At 38.6% G+C, this 25741-nt stretch overlaps 1 long non-coding RNA gene across 1 annotated transcript; it reads left to right on the forward strand.

Moving 5' to 3' along the window:
- Positions 1-425: 425 nt before the first annotated feature.
- LOC149319376 (uncharacterized) lies at positions 426-25741 on the forward strand. Its single transcript, XR_016279857.1, has 3 exons — positions 426-520; positions 5451-5502; positions 25430-25741. It is a non-coding gene; the product is annotated as an uncharacterized LOC149319376 (long non-coding RNA).

Here is a 25741-nt window from a genome sequence, read left to right on the forward strand (position 1 = left end):
CACATAGAGATGAATTTCTATTAAGTCTTTTTTTACAATTTTTCTACTCCAGTTTTTCTCCATATTGCTGAAAACATAATGCATAGTCCTTAAATGGAGGAGGAGGAGGAAGAGGAAGAGGAGGAGGAGGAGGAGGACAAAGAAGAAGAAATAATAAGAGACATTGACAATGACTAATTCAGATATATGTGTATGTTGTGTAAATAAACATGGATCTGAAATATTTTGTTTAGTGAAGTCAGCATCAGACAATTGCATGGCCTTTGGACTATCAAAGAATGGACTGAAAGAATACCATATCCACCGAAACCTCTTAGGAAATGGTTTACCTCAAATCTTTACAACAGTCATCCATGCTTCTTGCAAGCAATCAAATGTGTTTTCAAGAGCCTGCATATCTTCACCAGTCTCCAATAATACAGTCCTGATGCATAAATCAACAAAGGCAAATCTGTATTGCAGTGCACCACCTTGGAAATAACCAAAACTGTTTGGGTTGATTTCAACAGATATAGTACAGGTAAATTAAAATGATGATACAAAACATCCTGAAATGGAAGAGAGAATGTATTGTGGTGTAAATATTCAAACTTTCAGGTGCCTATGGCTCATTAAGACCATGCTTTTCTAATCTGCTGTAGAATCAGTGCTCCAATTCCTTACAGCAGTTTGATCCAGAGTAGGTTTCATAGTGGATATTTACACAACTAGAACTGTTGGCAAAATGGGAAGTCAGTACTAACAGGGAAATGGCTTTAAAAAAAAAAAACTCTTCTATCCTCAATTTGCAAGTTCAACTTTCCAAGAAATTGGATACCCAGGTGATGGATAATAAATTAAGTACCTTAGAGAATATCTGGGAGGATTTACATAGAGATTTGAAACCTTTTAGATTAAAAAATACATGGGAGATTAGCAAAACAACATGAATCACAGAGTTACCGAGATCCAGGTTTTCTGCTTTTTCATAGAAAATTCAGTAAAAGCAATCATAACCCAGTGGGCCTTTGAATATAAAATAAATTATAAGTTGAGATTTTTAAAGAGGTTAGATGCACTTTAAAAGGAAACTCAAACTTGCAGAGTTACAGGAGAGTTACCCAATTTACTAGGCCAGTCACTACAATGACCAGTAAAATGATCTTCCAAAATGCCCAAAGAGGAAATTCATCTATTGAAAAGGTCTTAAGCTTTGTTCTTATGTCTTATAACAATACAATTGGTTTCCATGGCAAAGCTGAGATTTGAACCCAGGTCTCCAGAGGCATAGTCCAACCAAACTACTAAACTAAACTAAGCATACAATACTGATACCACCACCCCAACTGATGGATCTATACCAGTATTTTTCTATTTATCTATATATGATAAAATACTTATGCCTCTCCTACATACCAACTCTGTTTACTCTGCAAAACCTAAAACTGATTCATATTTCCAATAAGACTGCTTATGTTGTGTAAGGGCTGGGAGAGAAGCAGTTGGGAGAGATTTTGGTATTTTCTATCACTTTGTGGTATTTCTGTTCTAGTGTGCAGGCTTACAAACTTACTGGAAGAAAAAAAATAGGCTCAGCTCTATGTTTCATATTTAAAGTAATGTGCATTTGACCACAGCATAATGTGTCCCTCTTTAATTTAATCTTTATGTAATTTGAACCTTTTCCACTATCAGTTAATTGGGATTCAAGAGCTTATTTGCTTAAAAGCATGAACTATATTCTAAAACCAGTCTAAGGCCAACAGCATGATCATCAACACATTTGCACAGATATGTGTTCCTTTAAATTTAATGAGACAACTTAATGAAACAATATGCTTAAGACCAAAACATAATCACTATAATTAGACCTAATATAAGGGACAACCAATTCTAAGGCCATCTTACTGTCACTAAGGAGTTAATGTTGTGTAGTGGTTTGAATGTTGAACTAGAGTTCTGGAAGATCAGGGTTCAAAACCCCCCTGAGCTGTGTAAACCCACTGATTGACTTTGGGCAAGTCATGTTCTCAACATTATAGAAAAGGAATGATAAAATTCTTCTGAATAAATCTTATCAGGAAAACCCCATGATAGGTTCATGTAAGAATTAAGTAAAAAAAAAATATGACTTGAAAGCACACAGCAACAGCATCCTACTGACACAGTGGAAGCTTTCTTGATTAAAGAAAATGCAAAGATCCCATAATCTTCTATTTTGATCCAAATTTGTAAATTAGCATTTTCTTTGAGGAACTGAATCCACTCTGGGTATTATTCTAAATGCTAGGGGAGTTATGTAAGATGCTGAAGCAAAGTAACACCTTAGACAAGTCCTTTAAAAATTAGTCTACAACTCAAGAGTGTTTTCACAAGCGTACTGATAATGGAGTTACCCTTGCCTTCAGTCAAGAAAAATAGAGGCCTGCACCCACCCCTTTTTGCTCCAGATTGGGGCCAGGGCAGCCTCACCGGCAGCCCGGCAGCCCCAATCCGCTGTTATTCTGGGCCAAAGAGAAGCGGCAAAATGCCGCTTCTCCGTGGTCTGGAAAAGGGGTGTCCTTGGGCCTTCATGCCTTCGTACACCCCGGGAGCCACAGCCATGAGAGAAATGGGCTGCCTGTTTGGTTGCCATGGGAACAATGTGCATGACAAAAAGGAGCTCCATTTCAGAGCTCTTTCCCATGTTGCAGCCAGGCCACCATAAGCGTTTGGACATGGCACATGCGTGATGTCATCATCAAATGCTCCATGTGGACGGTGCCTCGTAATGATGGCACCATCCATACATACTAGGGTTAGGGAGTGTGCGGTTGGTGTGTGCTCCCTAACCCTAGTATTGGCTTGAATACACTGCTTTATGCTAGTCTGTAGCACGCCACAGTCTTCAGTCCAGTACAGACTGGATTTGCACTGGCCTGGGGCTGAAATTAGGGTTCTATAGGGCTGGACAGCTTCACGCGCCCAGGCCTACTATTGGTGCATGGGTGCCATGATTGCACATGCCCATCTATACGGGGTGCACAATGATGTCCGTAGTGTGCAGTGCCCAAATAGCACCATGCTGCACAGACATAATCATTGAGCATGCCAGTGACGCCCGATGTGCAGCGCCAAAAGAACCCACTGGGAGCGGGTTCTTTTTAGGTCTTGTGGAGGCCGCAGGATTTGTTTGCTGCAGCCTCCATCAGGTGGAGAATCAGGGGGAGAATTCTCCCAATCTGTACAGACTCTTAGTTCACAAGCTAAACTATGTAAAAACACAAGCAATCTGCCTCATATCTCAGACTTTTATTTTAATTTAAATGAATTGCCTATTTTTCTGATCAAAATTAATCTCAGGAAGACATTTGTACCATCATATTAGGGAAAGATACTTGTATGCACTCCATCTATGCAGGACAGCACTGTTACTGTCACCAAAGCTACCTCTGTCATCTGGAAAATCTATTTTGATTAAGGCCTGGCTTTACATTCTGAACCAATATATGTCTTTTCAAAAGCAAGTTTCAGATAGTTTGGTGAGACTTTCTCCTATGTATCTTGGCAAAACATTGCATCCAATCAGGGGAGAAGATAGGTGCATAGATGTGAATGTGGCACAATTTTTCATTTTTCCTTCTATTGACTCCAAATAAAACCGTTGAGATGTCCCAAGTTTTACTGTAGAACACCAGTTTTGCCCACCACCAGTGGCAGGAGATTAGAGCAATGGAGATTGCTAAGTATATATAGCAAGAGGCTTGGATTTTGCGACCATAAGTGTCATTCTAACCACAGTCATCCTTTTCCACTCACAGCGTAAATTGTAAGTAATTTCCTAAGGCAATTCAGCCAGCTTTAAAGTGACCACAGGACCATAGGACTTCATTGTATCAGATATAACGGGATCTGGTGGTGGTGGTGGTGGTGGTGATGGAAAAAGTTACAGTTGCTGGATGGAACATATTGGTATTCTTAATATTTCTATCTGCAGTCTCACTTTCTCTAAGGATTTTTTAAAAAGCTTTCCGATGCTTGTATGTTAGATAATTGTTCATTGCTTTGAGTACCCTTAGATAAAAAACACAGCATTTAAATATCTGTCCTTTTTTAAAAAAGAAAAAATCCAATACGCCAGAATGGAACCAGCTAACATACTACTTGGCTCTTGCAATGCTACTTTACTTGCTTTTAAATGAACTTTATTGATATATTACTTTTTTTAAGGGGGAAAAAGCAGGTTCAAGTATTAATTTTACTTTCAGACTAATCGGTAAGTAATAGGGAATTCTTTGGGACTAATTAATAATCTATAAAAGACATCTATGTAGCTACATATATTTTCCCATATTTTAAGGACCAATATATGTTACTTTTGGCAACTACATTGGTGTACAGAATATCCATTTTCTATCTATTTTTAAAACTATGTTAAAGGATGGAATTTTGTTTGAATTCCAACCAGTAATTGCATCTGTTGCCTTGGAGGGAAGTTTGTAAATGATAAGTATTATAAATTCTGCCAATCACCCTCTGAAACAGAAATATATTCAGAAAGATGTTTTCTTTGCTGTCTTGCCAAGCTCCTTCCAGATAAAACATTGAGTTGTTTAACTCAGCTGTTTAACTTGCCATAGGGCAGGATAAGAGAGGTTCCGGCCACAACTGTTAAGGTTTAATCATTGGACAATTCACATGTGGAACTCTCTCCAATGTGTATCTGTGTCTGAAAATGTATATTTCACAACCAAGTTCCTCACTACATTGCATAAACATGTTGATAGTGTTCATAATCTGTTAACCCAAACAGGTCTCTATCATTCCTGGCAATAACACCAAAAGGGAGGCTCAGGATAGCTAAATGTCAGGTCATGTTACTACCTCTCCTTCTTTCCCTGTATTTCATGGACATTTCAAATATCTGGACAGAAAATGTATTCTACCACTGTGAATTCAAGAAATATCTGTCAACACTATCTTTTTAATTGCCAATTTTATCTTTGTCATTTGGAAATAATGTCTGAATCATTTATTATTGCTTCACTAACACAAACACTGGGCTTTTATACTCCATTTTGTGTGTGGAGATGGGGCAGGAAAGAACAGATGAGGGCTGTGAAATATGCTTCCACACATTTTTGGAAATTAGACTCAGTTATTTAGATCAAAAATGCTGCTTTGAGGGAGTGAAAATGTTTCCTTAAAATGCATATTTAAAAGAGAGAGTCATGGAACTCACTTTCATAGGAGGCTCAGTTGCCCCCTCTCTAGTCTACTTCCATTGACAGGCAAGTGCCCTTTTATTTAGATAGGTCTTTGGCTCTTAGTTCATTATGGTAGAAAGGTTTTTAACTGTAGTGAGTAGTGCTTTTGTCATTTTATTATTATGTTTTAAATGTGTTTAAATATTTAAACTTTATGCTTTGACTAGGATTACTATTTCTTTTCTTTTTTTAAAATAACTTTCTGTCTGGTTATCTCTCCTTCAGTCTAAACAGCAAGGAAGCCGCAGGCAGAAAATACTTTTATTCAACATTAAAGGTATGCTGTGTATTCACATAATATAAGCCACTTTGGATTTATTAAAAGGAAGATATGCTCATGATTGTGAGCATAGCTTCCTTTTAATAAGTCCAAAGATATCCCCTGCAATAACTGCAGTACAACTCAGGTTTAAACTAATTTAAGGATTGTAAAGGAAAGTCTGGGAAAACCTATACATGTTGACTCAGGTTTAGGGATGGAAAAGACAAACATTGGGTTCAAATTTCCCTGTGGAAATATCCTGTAACTCCTAAGTTTGACAGTGGGATAAAGTACAAAGAGATCCAAATATTTCCAAGGTTGGGAAGGTGTTAGAGAGAGAGAGGAAATACACACTGAATCATTTGGGTAATGGACTAAGAAAGCATACATCTGTGTGATACACAAGATGGGCTTTAGTCCAAGAAAAATAGGTAGAAAATGCAGATATTTGGACAATATAAACATGAGGACATTTGGGGCAAAACATTTTTACAAACTTATATGGAGGGAAAAAAGTCTCTCAGCAGAACTGGGATAGCATGAGAATGCTGTGGGATTTTGAGAAATTCAATTCAGATGAGTTCTATGGAAGAAAGGATGGATTTGATACAATAAAGCAATCATTGTGTTTTCAAAGATACTCTCTTGCTCTTTTTCAACTTGGTTTACAATACACTTGGTTCCCACTGCAATTTAAGCCTTATTTTGTGGATGTTTTTAAAAATGAAGAGCCTATTATGTTCTTAATACACATTGTAATGTCCCATTTTATAGCAATGATCATTAGTAATGGTTTTCTCTATTTATAAACAGTATGTTATACAGATTTTGTAAAACAGCTGCACTTCATGTCAAAAAATAAAATAAAACAAAATTGCAGGGATAGATAGGAACCCCTATAGATTTCTTTGAATATTATAAGAAAAAGCCTTTCAATTCTATTCTCCTTTACATGTCAGAAATATTAAATTATAGCATTTTGCTTTTATATTGCTACTTACAGTCAGTAATTTTCTTGTGTTCATTCATGCATTTGGGGGGAAATTATATTCCTCCTACTTATCTGACTTTTTGCAGTTGTTTTAAAGATTCTTTTCATTGGATTATCAAAGTGTTTGAGGCATTCAGTATTTTATATTGTGTCTCATGTATACTGATAACACATAATAAATAAGGTTATTAATCCATTAAGGCTTCAGAATTATAGTAAATTGTATGGGAGGACGAATGCAGAGTTGGGATAATTTTGTTTCATGTATTTATTTGTGTACAAATTTCCCCAAAACTTGCAAGCTTCTTAATAGTTGCAATAAAAACAATTAAGGATTTAAAAAACAAGTGTGGGAGAAGCAAATTCTGGCATATTTATCCATCCATCTTAGGATGTGAAGAAATCTCATTAAACTACTGGTTCTTATGGATGGATGCTTTTCTCAGCAGATAGAGACATTGGTCCCACTGTGCAAAGGGCACAAGTGTTTTGGGACCTGTTGTGCAATGGGCACCAAAATGCAATATGAATTCTTCTTGTGAAATAGTATAACAGCAGGACCACCATATACACTTCATCACAATTCACTAGAAATATGTGTATATCTTGTTAGGAATGTAGCTATGACATTATAAAGTTGAGAATCATAGTTTCCGATGTAGGATCTCGACCATAGTTTATTTATGCAATTTGAATGATCTATGCAATTTGTGCAGTTAATGAAATTTGAAGCATTATCTCAAAAGACACTTACAAAATATCACAGGCAAAGAGAAACAACCAAACAAATTATGTTTTTTATTGTCACATTAAGCATCAAGACAAGTGGTGATTAATATTCTTCACTCAAGGCACGAACTCTGAGTGCTTCATTCTTAAAAGTCTGCATCTTAATCCTTGTGTATTCAACACCATTTCTGAATAAGGGGTGCCACCTATTTTCTCTCTCAGAGATGTTTCATATTTAATGCATTTATGACTATTAGGCACCAACCTCTCCATGCTATAAATATCTACACCTATTGAATTTGGGTAGTGCCCATGTGTGAAAATTTTGCTTAGGTTAATTTTTGAGGAATTTACCAACATTAGTCCATCACACATTCAGACAGGAAAGAACCTGAATTTATAAACAAAACAAACACCTTCTGAAATGTTACATAGGTAGGAATATGCTCAACTGAGTTCAAGAAGACTTAGCTGCTGATGAAATACATACTATTTAACAGCTCCTAAAAGAAATCTCAAAACAGTCCTAGAATCCAGTTTTAGAACAGTTAAGACAGCAAGTTCAAACACTGAATGCAGAACAGCACTGGTTTGGCTGCCTAACAAACAGTTAAAAGAAATGGGGCCTACTTTCTTTTGTAGGGTGTTCCACATTTGAGACTACAGGGCTTGAGTCTACTTCATAGGCATGAGTCTACTTCCACAACTGCATGGAGTGGAAGATCCAGAGACAGACCTATATAAGCAGGCTGTGTGCAAGAATAGTAATAGAAATGGGAAAACATGTGAGCATGGAGAAGAGGTGACAAGTTCAGTTTTAACTATGGTCATGTGGGGACAAAGGGAGGATAAACTAAAGCCAAGTGAGTTGATAACCATATGAATGGTGGAGGGAGCATTAGAATGTAGAGTGGGAACCAAAAAAGGAGATATGATGGACTGGCCAGGAGAACCTTCATGAGGCTGTGGTGTGGGTGAGGTATAGCTAGTATTATAATGTGTGCAGTGTGCCAGAAAACCATTGTCTCTGTTCAACCCAATGTTGATGGAGTAGAGTTTGTGTATATATTTCAATTCTGCTGTTTTTGTTTTATTTTGTTTTCTTGTCCACTGTTTTGAGGACTTTATTACTTATGATTAAGTCCTGGGTTACTTCTTCTCTTGTTTTTTCCCCATGACAAGCTGTTTTGGGGCACAGTCCCTCAGAAGATCTAGAAATGTTAGTTCTTTCTTAAGATCAGAGCACGCAGTTATGCATTAAGACCAAAATATGCATCGCACCATTATTTCCTTTAGATGTCTATCTGATTTCATTTTCAATTTCTGTTCTTCCCTCCATGTTTAGAAACAACTATATCCTATGCTGTAGGATGGAGGTGGGCAATGGAGGGAATTTGCCCTTAGTCCTATCAAGAAATCAGCTTGGTGAATCAAGGGTCTCACTTTATTAAAAGAAATGTATTTCTGTGTCACAATCTGAGTGAACAGAATGAGAGCACTGAACTAGTAGCTCATGCTATCTAGCAGAGTTTCCAGAGGCCCCTCATACATTGTGCATGTGTCAAGGTCATTGTCCAACAAGCTATGCATTTCAGATTGATGTTTTGGCTATCTGTCAGGCCAGGTGTCAGACTAGCCATGTATCATTTTCATTTTTGAATGAACAATTTATTTCATCAGGGAAATATTCTTCTCTTCTTCTGTACTCTTCTTCTCAAGAGTAGAACAAGATACGCTGGTTCTAACCTTACCAGGTTAGCTTAGCAATTTATGGTAGAATTCCCTATTAGTCATGGCAAATATTATTATGATGAAGCCTATAAGACCATAATCAAATGCTGAAGTGAAGTGATGTTAGATTCCTCATCAGCAGCTATAGTGGAGATTGGAATCTTTGGCCCGTTACAAACGGGCAGGAAAGTACGCGCAGAGCGCGTACTAGGGTTAGAAAGGGGCGGTGCTTCTGCACCCCCCTAACCCTAGTGCGTGCTCTGAGCGCACAAAATGGCAGCGGCCATTCCACACAGCCGCCGCCATGAGGACGTCACGACCGCGCCGCCTCTATACGGGGTGGAGTGGATGTGACATCCTCGCTCTGCGCCAGGGCGCTTAGTGCGCCCTTAGCACGGAGAATAAAGGAGCTCCATTTCGGAGCTCCTTCCTGGTTTGGTCCGCTGGGCACAGCCTTCACATGGCTGTGCCCAGCGGACCAAAGGAGAAAGGGGCCAAGTGGCCCCTTTCTCCTCCTCCCCGCCACCGCAGGGTGTCCTTGGGGCTTGAAGCCCCAAGGACACCCCTTTCCAGGCTGCGGGGAAGGGGCCTTTTGCCGCTTCCCTGCAGCCTGAAAAGTGGCAGATCGGAGCCTCAGCGGCTGCTGCTCTGGACACTGAGGCCCCGATACAGCGGGGAAAGGGGCGGGTACAGCCCGCCCCAAACGGGCGGTCTGTAACCCGCCATTATTTGTCTCTGCCTTCCCATAGCAGGCCAGATCAACTGAGGCCCAGGCTGCCAGAAGTTGCAATTGGAAATAACTTGGTGGTTATGATTTCCAGATTATTCTGATCTGTATCAGGCCACAGAGGGGGCTAGGGGACATCAGAGGGTATTTACACCCAAGCTGCTGCTCTTGTAATCTTTCAAGAGCACCAAGTGAGTTTTGACATTTTCTGGGCTTTTTCACCCAATATTATATTTGATCGAGTGTAGGATTTTGGAAGGTCTTGAAATAAGCTTGAGGACCTACAAAAAGAAGTTGCACATTGCTTTATCCTATCTTACTTTTTAATTGTTTGTTAGCCATGCCTAGAAAAGCCATTTAATTAATTACAAAACTATACCAATAGCTTTTTGTGGGTTTTTTAGTCTATGAGGTGATGTTCTAGAAGCGTTTATTTAGAGACAAAAGGACGGTACAGACCAGCACTTTGTGCCGGCCTAACTGTGAACTAGGGCTACGGTAGGGCAAAGTGTTCACACACTCCCAAACCCTACTGCATGCGCTGGGTGCCATCTTGGCCCGCGCCCATCCAGATAGTGAATGCCATGATGACATCACATCCAAACTTCCCACAAGGGATGCCATAAGGCCACACCACAGCCCTTATGGTGCCCCTTCTAGGGCACATATAGGAGCTGTGTTTCATGGCTTCTATTTGCACCAGATTGTAGGCATGACGTGGCTGCTGTTGGGGGCATGACATGGCTGCTGTTTGTACAGCCCCATATTCATCATAAAGAAACTATACTAAATGGTTACAACCAATTTAAGTCTTGTCACAACAGCAGCTTCACAACATATATGGCATGTGTTAGTATCTGAAAATAATTAATGGTAACATCTTGTACTAATTAGTCTCTAGCAGTATCAAAGATGAAATAAAACTAAATAGTTTTAAAGTTCAGCTTGTTATCTTTTTGAGGTTAGAGATCACAGCAGAAATATTAATTGTACTTTTGCATATAATATTCAAATCTTTAATCTGTGTTTGACATCCAGTAGAACTACATAGCAGGCTTCATTTTTAACTGTTTATTGGCCATGCCTAGACAAGTCATATAATTAGTTATAAAACTATGCAAATAGCTTTTTGTGGATTTTTCAGGCTATGAGGCTGTGTTCTAGAAGCATTTATTTGTGACGTTTCGCCAGCGGCGGTGGTTGGCATCTTCAGAGAGTGCTGGCATGGAAGAGAATGGGGTATACATACTGTTGGTTGAGAGGAAGTGATTTCCATGTCAATCTGTGTATTGTTCTATTGTTGAATGGCAAGGCCTATTTAATTAGTGATGTATTGTCTGCTGGCAAACCCCCCTCACCCTGGTTTTCATTTGCACTTGCTGAGTCTTGATTTTGGTGTTTTTCGGGACTATGGGAAGAATTCATTTTTAAACAGAATGGGTAAAAGCCCACGCTTCATGTTATCTGTTGGATTGGCTGCTACCAGAGCTGTTTGGTTCTTGGACAGCTTTAAACTAATTTAAAAACTAGGATTAGTGCCTCTGTACAGCAGGGAAAAATGAGGAAGAAGATACTATTCCACTCATGTACTGTTCATGGAGTTCCAATGGACATCAGTTTAGTCACTAGACCGTCCACTACTCTGATACCGCTCAGCATTTTATGTTCTTATGTTCTAAGATTGGTTGTCTGTTAATTTAATAACAAATAATGAATGTAATGAATATTGCTCCTTTGTTTTATTCATCATAAAAAAAAATATAGCAAGAACCAATGAGTGCCAAATAATTAGCTATGTATTCATTTCTCGTCCATATCTCCTTAGTTTATTTTCTTCTCATAAGGGGATCTGTGAGCAATAAAGAAGGGGCAATAACACAGGTGACTGGATGTCTCATCTTGTGTGGAGGAAGGAACAGAGAGGCTCCTTGAAAATTCTTTCTGCCATTTTGTTACCACATGTCTACTCTTTAGAAAGTGATTCAGTGAATTGTGTGGAGTTTTATACCAGCATAAAAAATAACATCTCAACATTCTCTGAACTTTGGTTATTGGTAAAATAATTTGTTCCTTTTTAACAGTATTTCATAGCAGCCTATTTTAAAGTATGTTGTTCCAGTTACAGCACTTATATACAGCAAGCCAAAATCATATGCACATATAATTAATAACTGCTGCACTAATCATTGATCAGCTGTATGATACGTTAGTGTGACACAGCAGCATAAGCACTTGGCTAAATGATTAATTATTTTCAAAGGTCCATAAGTTTCTTGATTGCAATGTCCCCTGGATTTTATTGTCATTTACTTAATCATATTGATTTTGTTTCAATCATAGGTTACTCTTCAGAGATTGGAATTAATAGTCTTTTAAGTGAATCTAGTTTATATTGCATTACCTAATGCAACATATTTCCTCACCTGCTAATCAGGGATATCAAATCTTCAGTCTGTAAATATGATAAACAAGTTGCAGCTTAGAAACATCAGCACATGGAAAAAACATATGTATGCTTATGACTGAGGAGTTGTCTGACTTGAATGCTTGATATATCAGATATTGACTAAATATAGCCTATGGGACCATATGCATCTGTTCTTGTTCTTGTTGTTGTCATTGTCATTATTGTTGTTTTTGTTGTTGTGAACCTTGAATGACCCTCAATCCCTTCCCTCAGAAGTGACCTCTGGTCTGTTGTTTTAATGCATAATGCCCACATACTGCTGAAGATTTCTGTTGGATCTTGGTGGGATTGCACCCTGGAGCCACCTACTGAGTAAAATACACCTGAGTAACATTAAAGAAAAATTCTGGGGAAAAGATTGGCCCAGTACTCAATAAAAGGGTGACTTCCTACCCCATGCATGCATGGGTCACAGATAATTAATGAATGCACCAGGTCATTGGCCTAAAAGTTATTATTGATGCTTTAAGATAGCATCCTTTATTCATGGGGATGAGAAAAGAATATGGTTCATGTCCTTGATTAGCAAATCGGTAATATGAAGGTTATATCGGGTGAAGCTGCAACCTATTTTAAAGTACTGTGGCTGAATTTGGGTACTATCTAGATTGGATAAGTAGAGACAGTTTCAGTGCCCTTCAGCTATTTTGATTTGTCATGGACAGTTCCAATTAATCCTCTGCCATCCCACTTTTTGCCTGCTTTTAAAATGTCCCTGTGTAAGGCTCTTGTGCCCCTTCCTGCTTCTGCCTGAGCTGGATGGTACCCCTTAAGACCATTCTAAACAAACTTAGCTACCACTACCTACTGATTTGACATCCTTTCCTAATAACTCAGTAGAAAGCTACTTTGGGGTCCCACTTGCACTTTCCATCTCTTATGCTGCAGAGGCCTTTCTCCCTGACACAACCCTGGTAAGAAGATGAAACTGACCAAAAGACTCATGAAAAGAGTGTGTGTGAAAGAATAACTTTTAAAGGAAGGATTTTATTCTGAATAAGAAATCTACAATAACAAAAGGCAACTTACAAAAGTTGCAATCAGTTTAGATCAGCCCAAAAAGTGGGATGGTGGAATGCTAATTGGAACTTTCCATGACAAATCACAAATCCCTGATATGACTAGTTAATAGATTCTCCTATTCTGCTCACAATACAGATGGGTTTTGTAATTCTTTATGTTGATGCAGGTAGCCAAGAATCTGAATGTTTTGTCCAGTCTCAACTAGCACTCCTGAAAGTGGGAAAGAAGCCCATGCTTTCAAGTGTCCCTTTCACATCATGAACCTTTTGTTACCTATTAGGGAGACTATTCCCTCAGCTCTAATGCCCAGATAATGGGAGAAGCCCAATTATCACATTTTGTTTCTTTCTGCTCTCTCAGTTTCCCCCCTTTTTCTCAGCTTACTTCAGTTGCTGCAAAATAAGTTCAGTGCAAAAGTTCATACTCAACTCATTCATTTTTTAGTCTCTGGTAGAACACAATTGCTGGAAAGATATGAGGCTTGTTGTATCACATACTATGTACATACCACCAACAAGCGGTGTACTGGTGCCGATTCTAGGTTTAGGGATCGCGTGGCGACCGCACAGTCCCTTACCCTAGCCCTGTATATACAGGCACCTCCATATTTATTTTAAGTGCTGCGCAGCATCTGCATGTTGCCACACGGTGCTCATATAACGAGTGAGCCAGTGGCGCATTTGTTACGCCACCCCTGCAGCTAAAAAAGAACCTGGTTTTTCTGGGTTCTTTTTCCTCCATAGGGAAGCCATGTGGTTTGGTGGCTGCGGCTTCCCTCTTCAGGAAATTAGGCTGCCAGCAGGCTTCCCTTTTTAGGTGATCTGTCCCTCGCCTAAGACTAATCAGTGCAATCCAGAATGGTATCTTTGAAAAGAAAACAAAGCATGTTGTGTGAGTTGGTTTTCTTAAAAGATCACTGAAGGGCTAAAAGAATGAAGAACCTAGGAGCAACCTCAAAATGTAAACAAGAAATGAAAGGTATTGTTACGAGAGATATATGGAAATATAATTAGATGTAATCAGATGTAATGAACAGAGTAAATTAAGATTGAGTACGAGGAAACATTTTAAGGGTGAAATCTATTAGAATGTGTGATGACTTCCCAAGGGAAATCAAAGTAAGTGAAATGAGTCATTTTAAGACCAACCTGGACAAAGCAAACAAGCTAGATAACTGTGCTAAGAAATAAAGTGTTGTTGAAAGGAGGGGGGGGGGGAGATAATATGCTTCATGAAACAATTCCCAGCTCTAATTTCAGAATTGTCCTACTGTCTTATTTCAAAAACAATTAAAAGTGTGTACACTCAAGTCTGTGTATAATGCTGGCGCACTGTATATCTATCCAATTAAGAGGTGAAACAGACTGCCCTGAAGAGGTGGCTTGAAGCTGCCCCTTCTGAAGTCAGACTGAGGCCACAGCAATTGCACACCATGGCCCCAATTTGCCTTTTTGCTGTATGAAAAAGGAGTGGTAAAGAAACTCTCCTTTTTGGGCTGGCAAAATGCTTTTTCACCCCGCTGCAGCTGGAAGCTGGCTTCAAAGTACTCTGATAGCGTGCGGCATATAAACACCACACGCTGGAGTGCCTGGAAGCTGGCCCCCATGTACATGGCTGGTCATCCTCCAGTCGGCTTGAGAGTGTGTGGCATGTAAACGCTGTGCTCCCAAGCGACCTCAAAGGTGCCACAAAGGGCTGTCTGTTTTGTCCCTAAGTCTTTTACAGCAACTGTATAAAGGTCAGTATTATTGGACATCATTATTATTATTATTATTATTATTATTATTATTATTATTATTATTATTGAGTGGAGTACCAAGGCTAAAAGACAACAGTGTGCTGAAAGCCACTAGGTTCTTTGCAGGGATGTGTGCAAGAAAGTACTGAGGGATGGATGCACATCCCAAATGTGCCCATACTCTGCCTGTGCATGGGATCCCAAGTCAGACTGAATGAATACAGATCCAATCCAATTGTGATTTGCATTCCACATTCAAATAAAGATTCAGGAGTCCCAATAATCAGTCCTTCCCAGATGATTTGGACTAGAAAACCAAAAAGGCTATAATAATTGTAGTTATTTTTTCTCACATCCACATAAAATTGGATGTGATATTCCAGGTCATTATCAAAAAATTAGCTCCCTGCTTTTGATTTTGTATTAAGAGCTTGTAAACTCTGATATACTTTAAAAGAAGGAGGGGAGTTAACATTAATACCCAATGACAGGCCCATTACTGTTTACAGATGGTAGAAGAATGGGATAAGCCTGCAGGGGTGTGATAATCTTCCCCCGGTTATGCTAAACACGAATTAAGCATGTGATAATTTCCTATATCCACTGCCTGTGTCATCACAAGGAGTCATCCCTAGGTCCTGGGTCTGACATGGAAATCTCAGACCCTGGGATAGATTTCATCTGGCAATCCTAATGTTAAGAATGATGGAACAATACTCTTTTGTGGAAAAGATCAAGCATTTTATTTTTAGCTTTATTCTACAATTGCAAATAACTGATTAAATAATATAGCAGAAACAGTGAAAAACAAGGCCATACTTTATTTATTAGCATGTTGAGATCCTCTTAGTAATCACTTTGTTCCCTGTGAAGACATGTTGTGATTTGGACTGCATTGGAAACTTCTGTAACATGGTCCCATCAGCACCAACTAACCACTGTAAACCTTTGAAAGACCAGTATCACCTTAAACTGCCCTTTACATTTACATTTACATTTACATTTTTCCAGATACTATTACATTCTATCCCAGTCCCACAACTGTATAATTACTTTTTATGTCTGTGGCTTCAATACCACTTGGCACTGCATTTAAAGAAGTGGTTTTGTATCAATAGCTGCTCATGAGAAAATAAAAACCAATTAGTCTTAAAGATGCTACCACATTTCTCTTTCCCCTCCCTCCCTCCTTCTTCATTAGCATTGTGCTTGGGGTGTGATGATGAGATTCTTACCCAAAATTGCATGCTAATGTTGCCAGTGATCAAAACCCATTACCCTTCTTCTATCTCTACATCACTTGACTTTGTTATTTTTCTTACACCGAGGACAAAATCGCTGGGTTTTCTCTGCTTATTTTTAATATTTGCATACCTAGTTCATTCTGAAGCATTTTGAACTGTGCTATTCTACTCTGGAACCAAACAGGGTTAATCAGTTCCAATACAGACCTCATACAAATTCATCTGAATCAATTCAATTCATTCCATTATTCTGGATTCAGCTTAATTGGTTGCATAGTCCTACTTTATAGTATTCATACACAGTTGATGATTTCTATCACAGAGTAGATAATGATGATCAAGTGCTTATCTAGTACAAATTTTAATGCAAGAATGGTATTGAATAGAGAACCCCCATTTGTGTAGTACACCCTAACATCTGAGTAGTGAATTTAAAAACAAAATTGTTTTTATTCAATTTAAAAAACACTAAATACAGCACAGAGAATTCAAAAGCACAAAGATAAAAGAATCTGGTGTTAATAATTTATAGAACAGAGCTCCAGTGATTAAAATGGTAAATTAAATTTATATTTAATTATAAGAAGGAAATTATGACTTCTACATGAATGCAGTTGTACATATAAAAAAGTACTATTCAGATCCAGTTACGGGTTCAAAGCTCTGCAAGGAAACCATTTGTGTTGCATTCTTTATTTGCCTTTGTCCCTATCATTTTTGTTTTCTCTTCCTGTCTTCTTTTTCAGTCTCTTTTTCCTTATTCATCCCCTGCAGATCTCTCCTTCCCTCCCCTCTCCCCAGATATCTGTAGGAAAACTTTTCCAATGTGAATCATTTAAGGCTAGGTCCTTAGAAACAAGCTGATGAAGTAGTAAACCTGGGTATCAAAAATGTCACATCAAACTATAGGATGGCAAGCTGCCCATAAGAAAATAATTACCTACAGAGAAATATCATGTAAGGGAAAAGCTAGGCCTCTTTACCCTAACACTTTGCTGTGAGGGGTAGAAGTGATATACAGTATACTGTAGAAGTATTTACACCTCTTCACTGACTTTTTCAACATTTTGTTGTGTTATATATGGAATTGAAATGGATTTAACTGTCATTGGCCCTGAACAAATGGGCACCCAAGTACATACTCTGTACGTACTAGGGTTGCCTGGGGGCGTCTCTTTTAGACGCCCGCACCCCTAGTATGTACGGCGTATGTACAAAATGGCGGCGCCCTGTTCACATGGGCGCCGCCATTTTGACGTAATGGACACCTAGCATCTGCACATCACAGCGCCCAGGTGACATCGCGAATGCAGCTTCTTTCTTCTCCACCGGGAATCCTCGCCATTTGGAGGCTGAGGCTTCCCGCCAGCGGAAATGGAGGCAGCAGCAGACCGCCTTTTTTGGGCGGTCTGTATCCCACCATTGTTACCATATGATGTACATAAGTTGCTCGACACTGGGATGATATTGTGGCATAAACGTTAAGTACAGAAAAAACCAACTGGCATTCATTGCCCTAGTTAATATTTTGTAGAAACACATTTGACAGCAATTACAGCAGTGCATCTTCTTTTAGTTTTAAAGGGGTTGCTAGCTTCATTCTTCTTCTTCTTCCACTCCCTTTTCCTTTTTGTTCTGTCACTATCATGGCCATTGCTTTGAGTCCCCTTGGGTCTCAAAGCTTGGGCCCAGGGTACTTGGAGGACCGCCTCTCCCCATACAATCCGCCCCGCACTCTCCGGTCGGGTGGGAAACAGCTTTTGAGAGTCCCTGACACGAGATATGTGATGTCTGCACATAGGGCTTTTTCTGCTTCGGCCCCACAGGCTTGGAACTCTCTCCCTGACGAGCTCCGCTCAGCCCCCTCCCTGGAGTCTTTTAGGAAAAACCTAAAGACTCACTTTTTCCACCTTGCTTTCCCCCATGTCCCTTAATTCCACTCTTCTCCTTTTATGCTGTTGTAATGTAATGGATGTCCTTGGTGTTATTGGTGTTATTGGTTTTAATGGTTTTAAAAGGGGATTGAATGATGGATATTTTTATCGCTTGTATTTTATCGTTTAATGTGGGGGGATTTCTTTTATTGGATTTTGCCGTTTTCGTATTTTAACTGATTGTAAACCGCTGTGATCATTGGAATAGCGGTATATAAATAAAGATTCATTCATTCATTCATTCATTATCACACTAGGGTTTACCATCTCAATCATCCCTGGATTGTTGAGGAAGCATGTGTGTATAAATGCCTCGTGCACTTCCTCAGCATCATGGAATTGTTGGCTCCCTCTAGCATTACTGAATTGTTCAGGGAGAGTGAATATCCTCTTAACGGAAACTTTGCATTAAGAGGAAATTCACTCTCTCTGAACTATTCAGTAACACTAGAGGGAGCCAACGATTCCATGACACTGAGGAAGCGTGCCAGGCGTTCACACACACTCACTTCCTCAATGATTCAGAGACAATTGAGAGACAGTAAGCCCTAGTGTGATAATCTTCAATGTCAACTTTGTGTTATTTTTGCCTATTCTTCTTGGTAAAAGTTCTGTCAGGTTGGAATCGGGCACTTATAAGCAGTCATTTTCAGGTTTTGCCACAGATTCTTAGTTGGACTGTACTAGGTTTTGATTGGGCCATCCTCAGAAATTAAACATCTTGTTTTAATCCAATCCAATGTGACTTTGGCTTTATATCTTAGGGTCATTGTCCTACCAGAAGATGATTCTTTGCCTTAGTCCTAGTCCCTTGTGCTCTGATAAAGGCTTTCCTCTACAATTGCCCGATACTGGTGCTGTGTCTGCCACATGCTTTTTTGCAAACTCCACAGAGCCTTTGAAATGAGTTTGTGTCCTCAATGGGTTTTCCCCTCATCGTTCTTCCATAAAGCCTAGCTGTTCTATATGCAATTTCTTCCTTCTCAGGTTCATATGTCTCCAGCTCCTTCAGAGTTATGGTTGTTCTCGCCTCTCCTCTCCTCTTCCTTCCTCTGTAACACACTTCTTAACTAGTCATTGACAACCTACTCTAGGCAGAAGAATGTCAGAGTCAGATTATCTCTATTTTGTAATAATGGATTTCAAAATGCTCTGAGGAATGTTCATAGTTTAGAAATTTATTTGATAACCTAACTCTCATAATTTCTGTCAACTTTATCCCAGGCTATTTAGATTGCTCCTGGATCTTCAAATGACACTGTTTGTTTATATAAGCTGTTGAATAAAATTTGTACTTATGTAGCACTACAATTTCACATTCACAGGATTTCTGAAGGTTGCAGATTACACAGAGCTTATTTAGGCACACTACAGCAGAGAGGATAAATACTAGTACAACTTAATTAATGCCGATTTGGTTTTCATTACTTAATTTTTGTGAATTTTTTTTCTAGAAAAGCATTACAGAAGCAAATTTATTATTGTCTCTCTCTCTCTCTCACACACACACACACACACACACGCAAAGAGATTGAGAGAGAGAGAGAGAGAGAGAGAGAGAGAAGTGTTCATGGGATTCCTTTTGACTTAAATGCCAGTTATCTTGGCTGGCTTTCAGTACTGTGTGCCCTGACTTGCAGGGATTGTCATTTGCTGCTCCAGCAAAACATCTTTGGCTGGTCAGAATGGCACAGCAAAGAACCAGGTTTGCCACCTTCCCTTTCTGTTTGTCAGAATGAGGCCTAAGTAGCTTTGCAGAAATTTTTAAAAAGAGAAAAGAACTCAGGGAACATCTACACTATAGAAAAAGGGCTATTTGACACCACTTTAAGTACTCTAGCTCCATGATATGGAATAATGGGATTGGTAGTTTTACAAGGTCTTTAGCTTCCTCTGTCAAAGAGTGCTGGTGCCTCACAAAACTATAAATCCCTGGATTTTGTAGGGTGGAGGCATGACAGTTAAAGTGGTTTCAAACTGTATTGTTTCCACAGTGTAGATGTAACCTTAGTGTTAACAATTATTTCTCTGACACATTTTGATTTAAATGAGAATATTTTAATAGATGTATGTCTATTTAAATGATGCCTGCTATCTTTTGGAAGGGTTCACAGTGAAGCAGATAGAAAGAGAATGTGGCTAATGCTTGAAGAAATTGGGCAACTGAGAATAATAATGTGAGATTCCGCTTCTCCCCCCCAAATAATCATGCACTCAGGAGAAGACTCCAGGCTTGCCACTGAGTGCAAATAGAGCAGGTGAATGTCAGCTTCATGCAACTCTTCTTTCAATATTAATGTGATGGCTCTCCATCAGATCCATTATTCATGCATGAGTTTCATCAGCAAAAGGCAAAGAGTCTCATGAAGGAAAATGTGGTGCATGTCAGAATTCCTGAATAGTGGTATACTCTTTACTGGGCATGTAAAACTAGCTCATAAGCCTCTGAATTTTCATGTAATGGACTAAAGCTTTGACCCACTATGCCCTTCACAGGCTATCACAGTCTTTCTTTTAATGCAGATAACATTTATCCCTCCAAAACATAACCTAAAATTGAAATCAAACATAAATTCCTAGACTGTTGGCTTACAATTGTCCTCCCTTTGTGTGTTCAGAAGGAGGAAATTCATGCAAGTTAACAAGTATTCCAGTTTCAAAAGGATGTCTGGGACATTAGAGATAGATTTAGGACACCCCTAGATTGGACAATAAGAGTGCAGCACCTGGACCTCCTTGTGATTTTTAAAAGGGGTAGATTAACTGACAGTCTCCTGGTGCATATTGAGCACTGTTTCAAAATAAAGAGGCTTAAAACCTTTCTGTGGTGCTATTTTTTTCCCCACTGTAGCACCGCACTGGGGAGAATTTGAATGTAGTGTGGGGCTTCTGGAATTCTTGAGGGGAAGAATAGAGGATCTGTGCAAATCTACAGTGCTATATAAATAATAATAATAATAATAATAATAATAATGTGTGGGGTCAGAGGTGGCAGCTTTCTAAGTGGTGCGAAGTTAAAGAAGGGTGGCTCATCCTATCTTGCAATATTGTAATTAATTCCTGGCTATCTGGTTTTGTGGTGGCCTCATGTGAGACAGTGAAATGTATGTAGATAATTCTGTTCTCGGCCTTGCTCAGGGTCATGTGTCCTCAGTGTCCTCGGCAAAGTACAATGTTGGAGGGCATAATGAATGTCAAAGAGATTGTAACTTGTAACTCATAGGATTTAAGTGCTTTGAAATGAAGTTGCTGAGTATGGATGTAGGGGCACTGATGCTTACTTCCTACTGCCTGATCCTTCCAAGTAAGACAATGCCTTATTGTTCTTCAGATCCATAAAGCCACATAGCCATAGCTTTCTGGCTCTAGCTACTCTTGCCCCCAATATTTCCCCTACAAACTCACTCGTGCTGGACATAGTGTTCCAAACAGGTGGGTATCTACCTTGAAATCACACCTTAGAGGACCGCTTTAGAGAAAAACAACAACACCGAGATTTCAAGGCTCTGAATACCAGAGGAAAAAGTTTCACCATTCCTCCATATGACAATCTGTGCTGATGCAGGCTTCACTAGATCAACTGTAGCTGTCATAGCATCTTGAGCTGCCATCCTAGTTTCCTTCTTATGATTATGCCTCCACTTCATCAGGCTCTTCTTGATATTACACACACAACACACACACATATTTTGCTCGGCATTCCCTAGATAGTTCCTTACTTGTTCCCAATGGAGGCTCTCTTCTTGCTTTTTTTATATCCATGAAACATCCTCTGTGTGATTTTTTCCCCCTAAAACATGTCACATTCTATTACAAAAGAATTTGTAACAATCTAATTTACCCAGTGTAATTGCACAGATATGCATCTGCAATATCCTTCATGTGTGGGTGGGTGAAAATTTCCTATTTAATAAATATATCTTACAGAAAAATAACAAGTGGAAAAGGAATCAAAAATAGTTTATTATCAAGGTAAATGAAGGATATCTGGGACATGGAATTCAGTCTGGGCTTAGGAAATCACTTCTGGTTTCATACATTAATTAAATGAATAGACTGCAGTAGTTTGAAAATAGGTTAATGCAGTACTTTACATGCACTCTTATTCAGCCACAACTTCCTGCCAGTTTTGCTACAGCTGTTCTGTTTCCTTATAAAGGCATACACTACATACATACCATCCAGAGCCACCAAGATGAAATTCAGGACAGTCTGCTCCTGAGGCACTCCAACCAATGGCGCTTATCTGAGACCTTTTCCACAACACAAACAGCAACTTAAATGTTGTGTCTAGGAGAATTTAAAGTAATACTATTTCAGGGTGAATTGTTCTAAAAATATTAGCCATTTTAACTAAGTGTCTGTTTCAGATTAAAGGAAGGAGGTGCCTTTTTCTTCTTGATTGAATGTGGTAAATGAGGAGAAACTAATGCTGTCCTATAGCAATTTAGAAGGGAACAATTGCTATCAAACGATTTATTTTTTACACTCGGCACTCTGTATCCACAGATTCTGCATCTATGGATTCAACCATTTATGGTCTGAAAATATACCCCCCCCCCAAAAAAAAAAAAAAAAAAAAAATCCAAGATGCAAATCTTGATTTTGTCATTTCATATAGGGATGCCATTTTACTAATCTATTATACATAATGAGAGCTGAGCATCCTTAAATTCTGGTACCCACAGGGGCACCTGGAGCCAAACCTCAGTGGATACAAGGACCCACTGTATTTATTTTATTTATATCCTACCTTTATCCCAGCATGACCCAAAGTGGCTTACAATGATTTTTTTAAAAAATGTTATAGTTTACATTTGAGTAAAAAAGAAAACAAACTTACTGTTGCAACCTACAAGTTAAAACATAAGAAATTAAAACACACAAATGATATAAATAAAACGATAAAGTGCAGAATAGTGATAGTAGTTATAGGCCCAATAAAAAGAAGGCAGATGTTAAGGCTAATCTTACAACTACAAGAAAGATATTCAGAGGTAGCGACCTTGGTCATGCAGCAAACTATAACAAAATCTACAACAACAAAAATGATACCTTTATAGGAACAAAAAAAGCACAAAATACATTATGCAAATTTTTGATATTATTCTGGCTTCTGTATCAGGCACATATATTATGATATAAGAATCACTGGTCTTTATTTTTTCTCAGATGACAAAACGTTCAGCACGTTGGATAGTGTTCGTAAAACCAGGAGTAGATCCTCTAAACCTCATTGTGTATTTACCACGTCAAAGCCACCTGCTACCTTTGTAAAAATGTGAGAATTATCTTGTGGCTGCACATCTGATTTACACAATGTTTCATAGATCTTGCTAAACGGTATCATTTCCATCTGCAATGTGTGAGGTTCTTCCAGCCCAGCTCGCTGCATCTACTTATATAATGCATACATACACACATATTACATGCAGAAAAATAGTAAATGCAATGGGTATCATGTTGCCTAATAATTTCTTGTCATGGAGTTGGGTATTCAAGATGAGATTATTCAATGCACTTCAAGGGAGGGATGGCTGTGATAATTTTATTTGTGTGTGTTGCTTTTCAGTTTTTCTAATACAGAGCTTTAGCATGCAGGAAGTACATTGGGCTAGATTTTTTTCTCTCCCTCGTGTGTTATTCTTTTTAAATTGATGTTCTGGGAGGGCTATCCTAAATGGTATGCTGATTCACACCTGCAGCTTCAAGTGTTATAGAAATATTCCATTTTTATCAATACTGAATTCTGTTCCATATCAGGCCATTGAAAATGGTGATTATATAGTATGAAGAGGTTTGAATAGTGGTTATGTATTCATGCTCATATTGTTTGTGGAGCTCTTCCATGGCTTCATATACTTAAACAAATAACAGAGAACTGACTCTGAAATCACTTCCCTTGTGCAAAAAAAGTGTCTTCATTGTGTCTTAAACTTTCATGACTGAAAACTCAAAAATAACACCTACTGTGTTAAATTCCTAAGGTTTTTGATACCGGATAATTTGGCTGGGATAATGCCTGAAAGAATGTAAAAAGCCTTATTTTCCTCATCACTTGGGGAACAAAAGTGTACTTCAGTGAAACAAATAAAATATTGAAATAAACTCAGAGCCATTCTAAGAAAGACAAGAGGAATGTTATGGCAAGTGGAAATGTTTCTTTTAATAATATAGGCTTGTATAGAGAACAATTTGCTACTTGTGGATGTACAACAGTTTCAAAGCAACTATTAGGTCATAGGTGAAATATTCCCAGATGTAAATACCAAATTAATGTCTCTCTCATTCTTTCTCTCTCTACTTCAGTACTTTCATCAAGCATTCTTTAAAAACATAATTTTACTATAGGATACACATAGCATCAGAAAAGATAAGACACAAGAGTTGTATCCTCAAAACTTTTTTCAAACCTAAAACTGAAAAGGATTCCACTGATTTCCCCTGTTTATCCCAGGATTATTACTGTAACAAAAATAGCAATATGCATAGTGTCACCTATAATTATCAAAGTTTCTATAAGCTTACGTCGCTTTAGCCCCCTCCCATAATGGCACAGATTAAAATCCAGTTGCTAGTTGTAGCTGGAGTAGACCAGCTAAATAAATTGGTGAGTGCTTAGTCCATACTTACATGCAACCCATTGATGCAGTGGGTCTACTCTAACAATTTCTTTCCAACCATTTTTTGCACACCGAAGGCAGCCATGTTGGACATGTAGCAAAATATAGCAGAATACACATGCATGAACCAGCTAGACTGGTAATTCCAGATAAAGGTTAGATCTCAAAGAAATAGCCTGATAACAATAGAGAAAAGAACATTTACTGCCTTCCTTCCTTTTGTTTTTCAAATGTCTCATGACCAACAAGGGGGTGATCTTTACTTGCATCAAGTCTCCTTCTACCATTGTCTTAACTCAGCATTAACTTCTTAGGAAAGATGGAGTTCTGTGACCATCCGTTGTGTTCCACTAAAAGTACTTTTAGAATACATACCTGATGAGGAAACCTGTGGGACATGAAAGCTTGTGCAATGTATTTTATTCTTTTTGGTTGGTCGAATGAAGGCATAATTGCAATGCATTTTTATTTTTATTTTGTTGCAATACACAAAGCAGTTACTGGTATTTATATCTATCATTCATTTGACTTATATATATGTAGAAATAATGTAATGTAGAATCAAACCTGAAACCAGGCTGGCTCAATCATTAGGTAGTACAATTAGGTAGAATGATGTACCCACTCCAGGCAGCAGATGCTGGAAAGTGGCGTGCCTTCTGTTCTCTCTAATGTTTTGTTACTGGATTTGTTGCTTGTTGACTCATTTATTTAATCCTATTGTATCATAAATAGTGCCACTGAGAAGGAGATTGTAGCCAGACTGGATCACAGACTCCAAAAGCCATTATGTTGGTGTGTATCTTGGGGTACTCAAATGAGGCATGCATGACACTGACAACACTTTTGAATGGACAGCAGACAGACTGACTTTGGAAAGCACAGAAGTGATGTGTTGGAGAATTCAGAACCTGGAAACTTTATGTATATTGGCCAAAACATACAATTAATTCAATTTGAAATAGCTGAACTTTCAATGTGTATGGGAAATGGAGGGTGCTGGCTATCCCACAGTTACTCAGATTAAAATAAAATAAAAGCATTGCA

The sequence above is a fragment of the Sceloporus occidentalis genome, unplaced genomic scaffold (assembly GCF_023333645.1).
Source record: "Sceloporus occidentalis isolate IW3139 unplaced genomic scaffold, rSceOcc1.0.p SCAF_2, whole genome shotgun sequence".
Taxonomy (NCBI): Eukaryota; Metazoa; Chordata; class Lepidosauria; order Squamata; family Phrynosomatidae; genus Sceloporus; species Sceloporus occidentalis.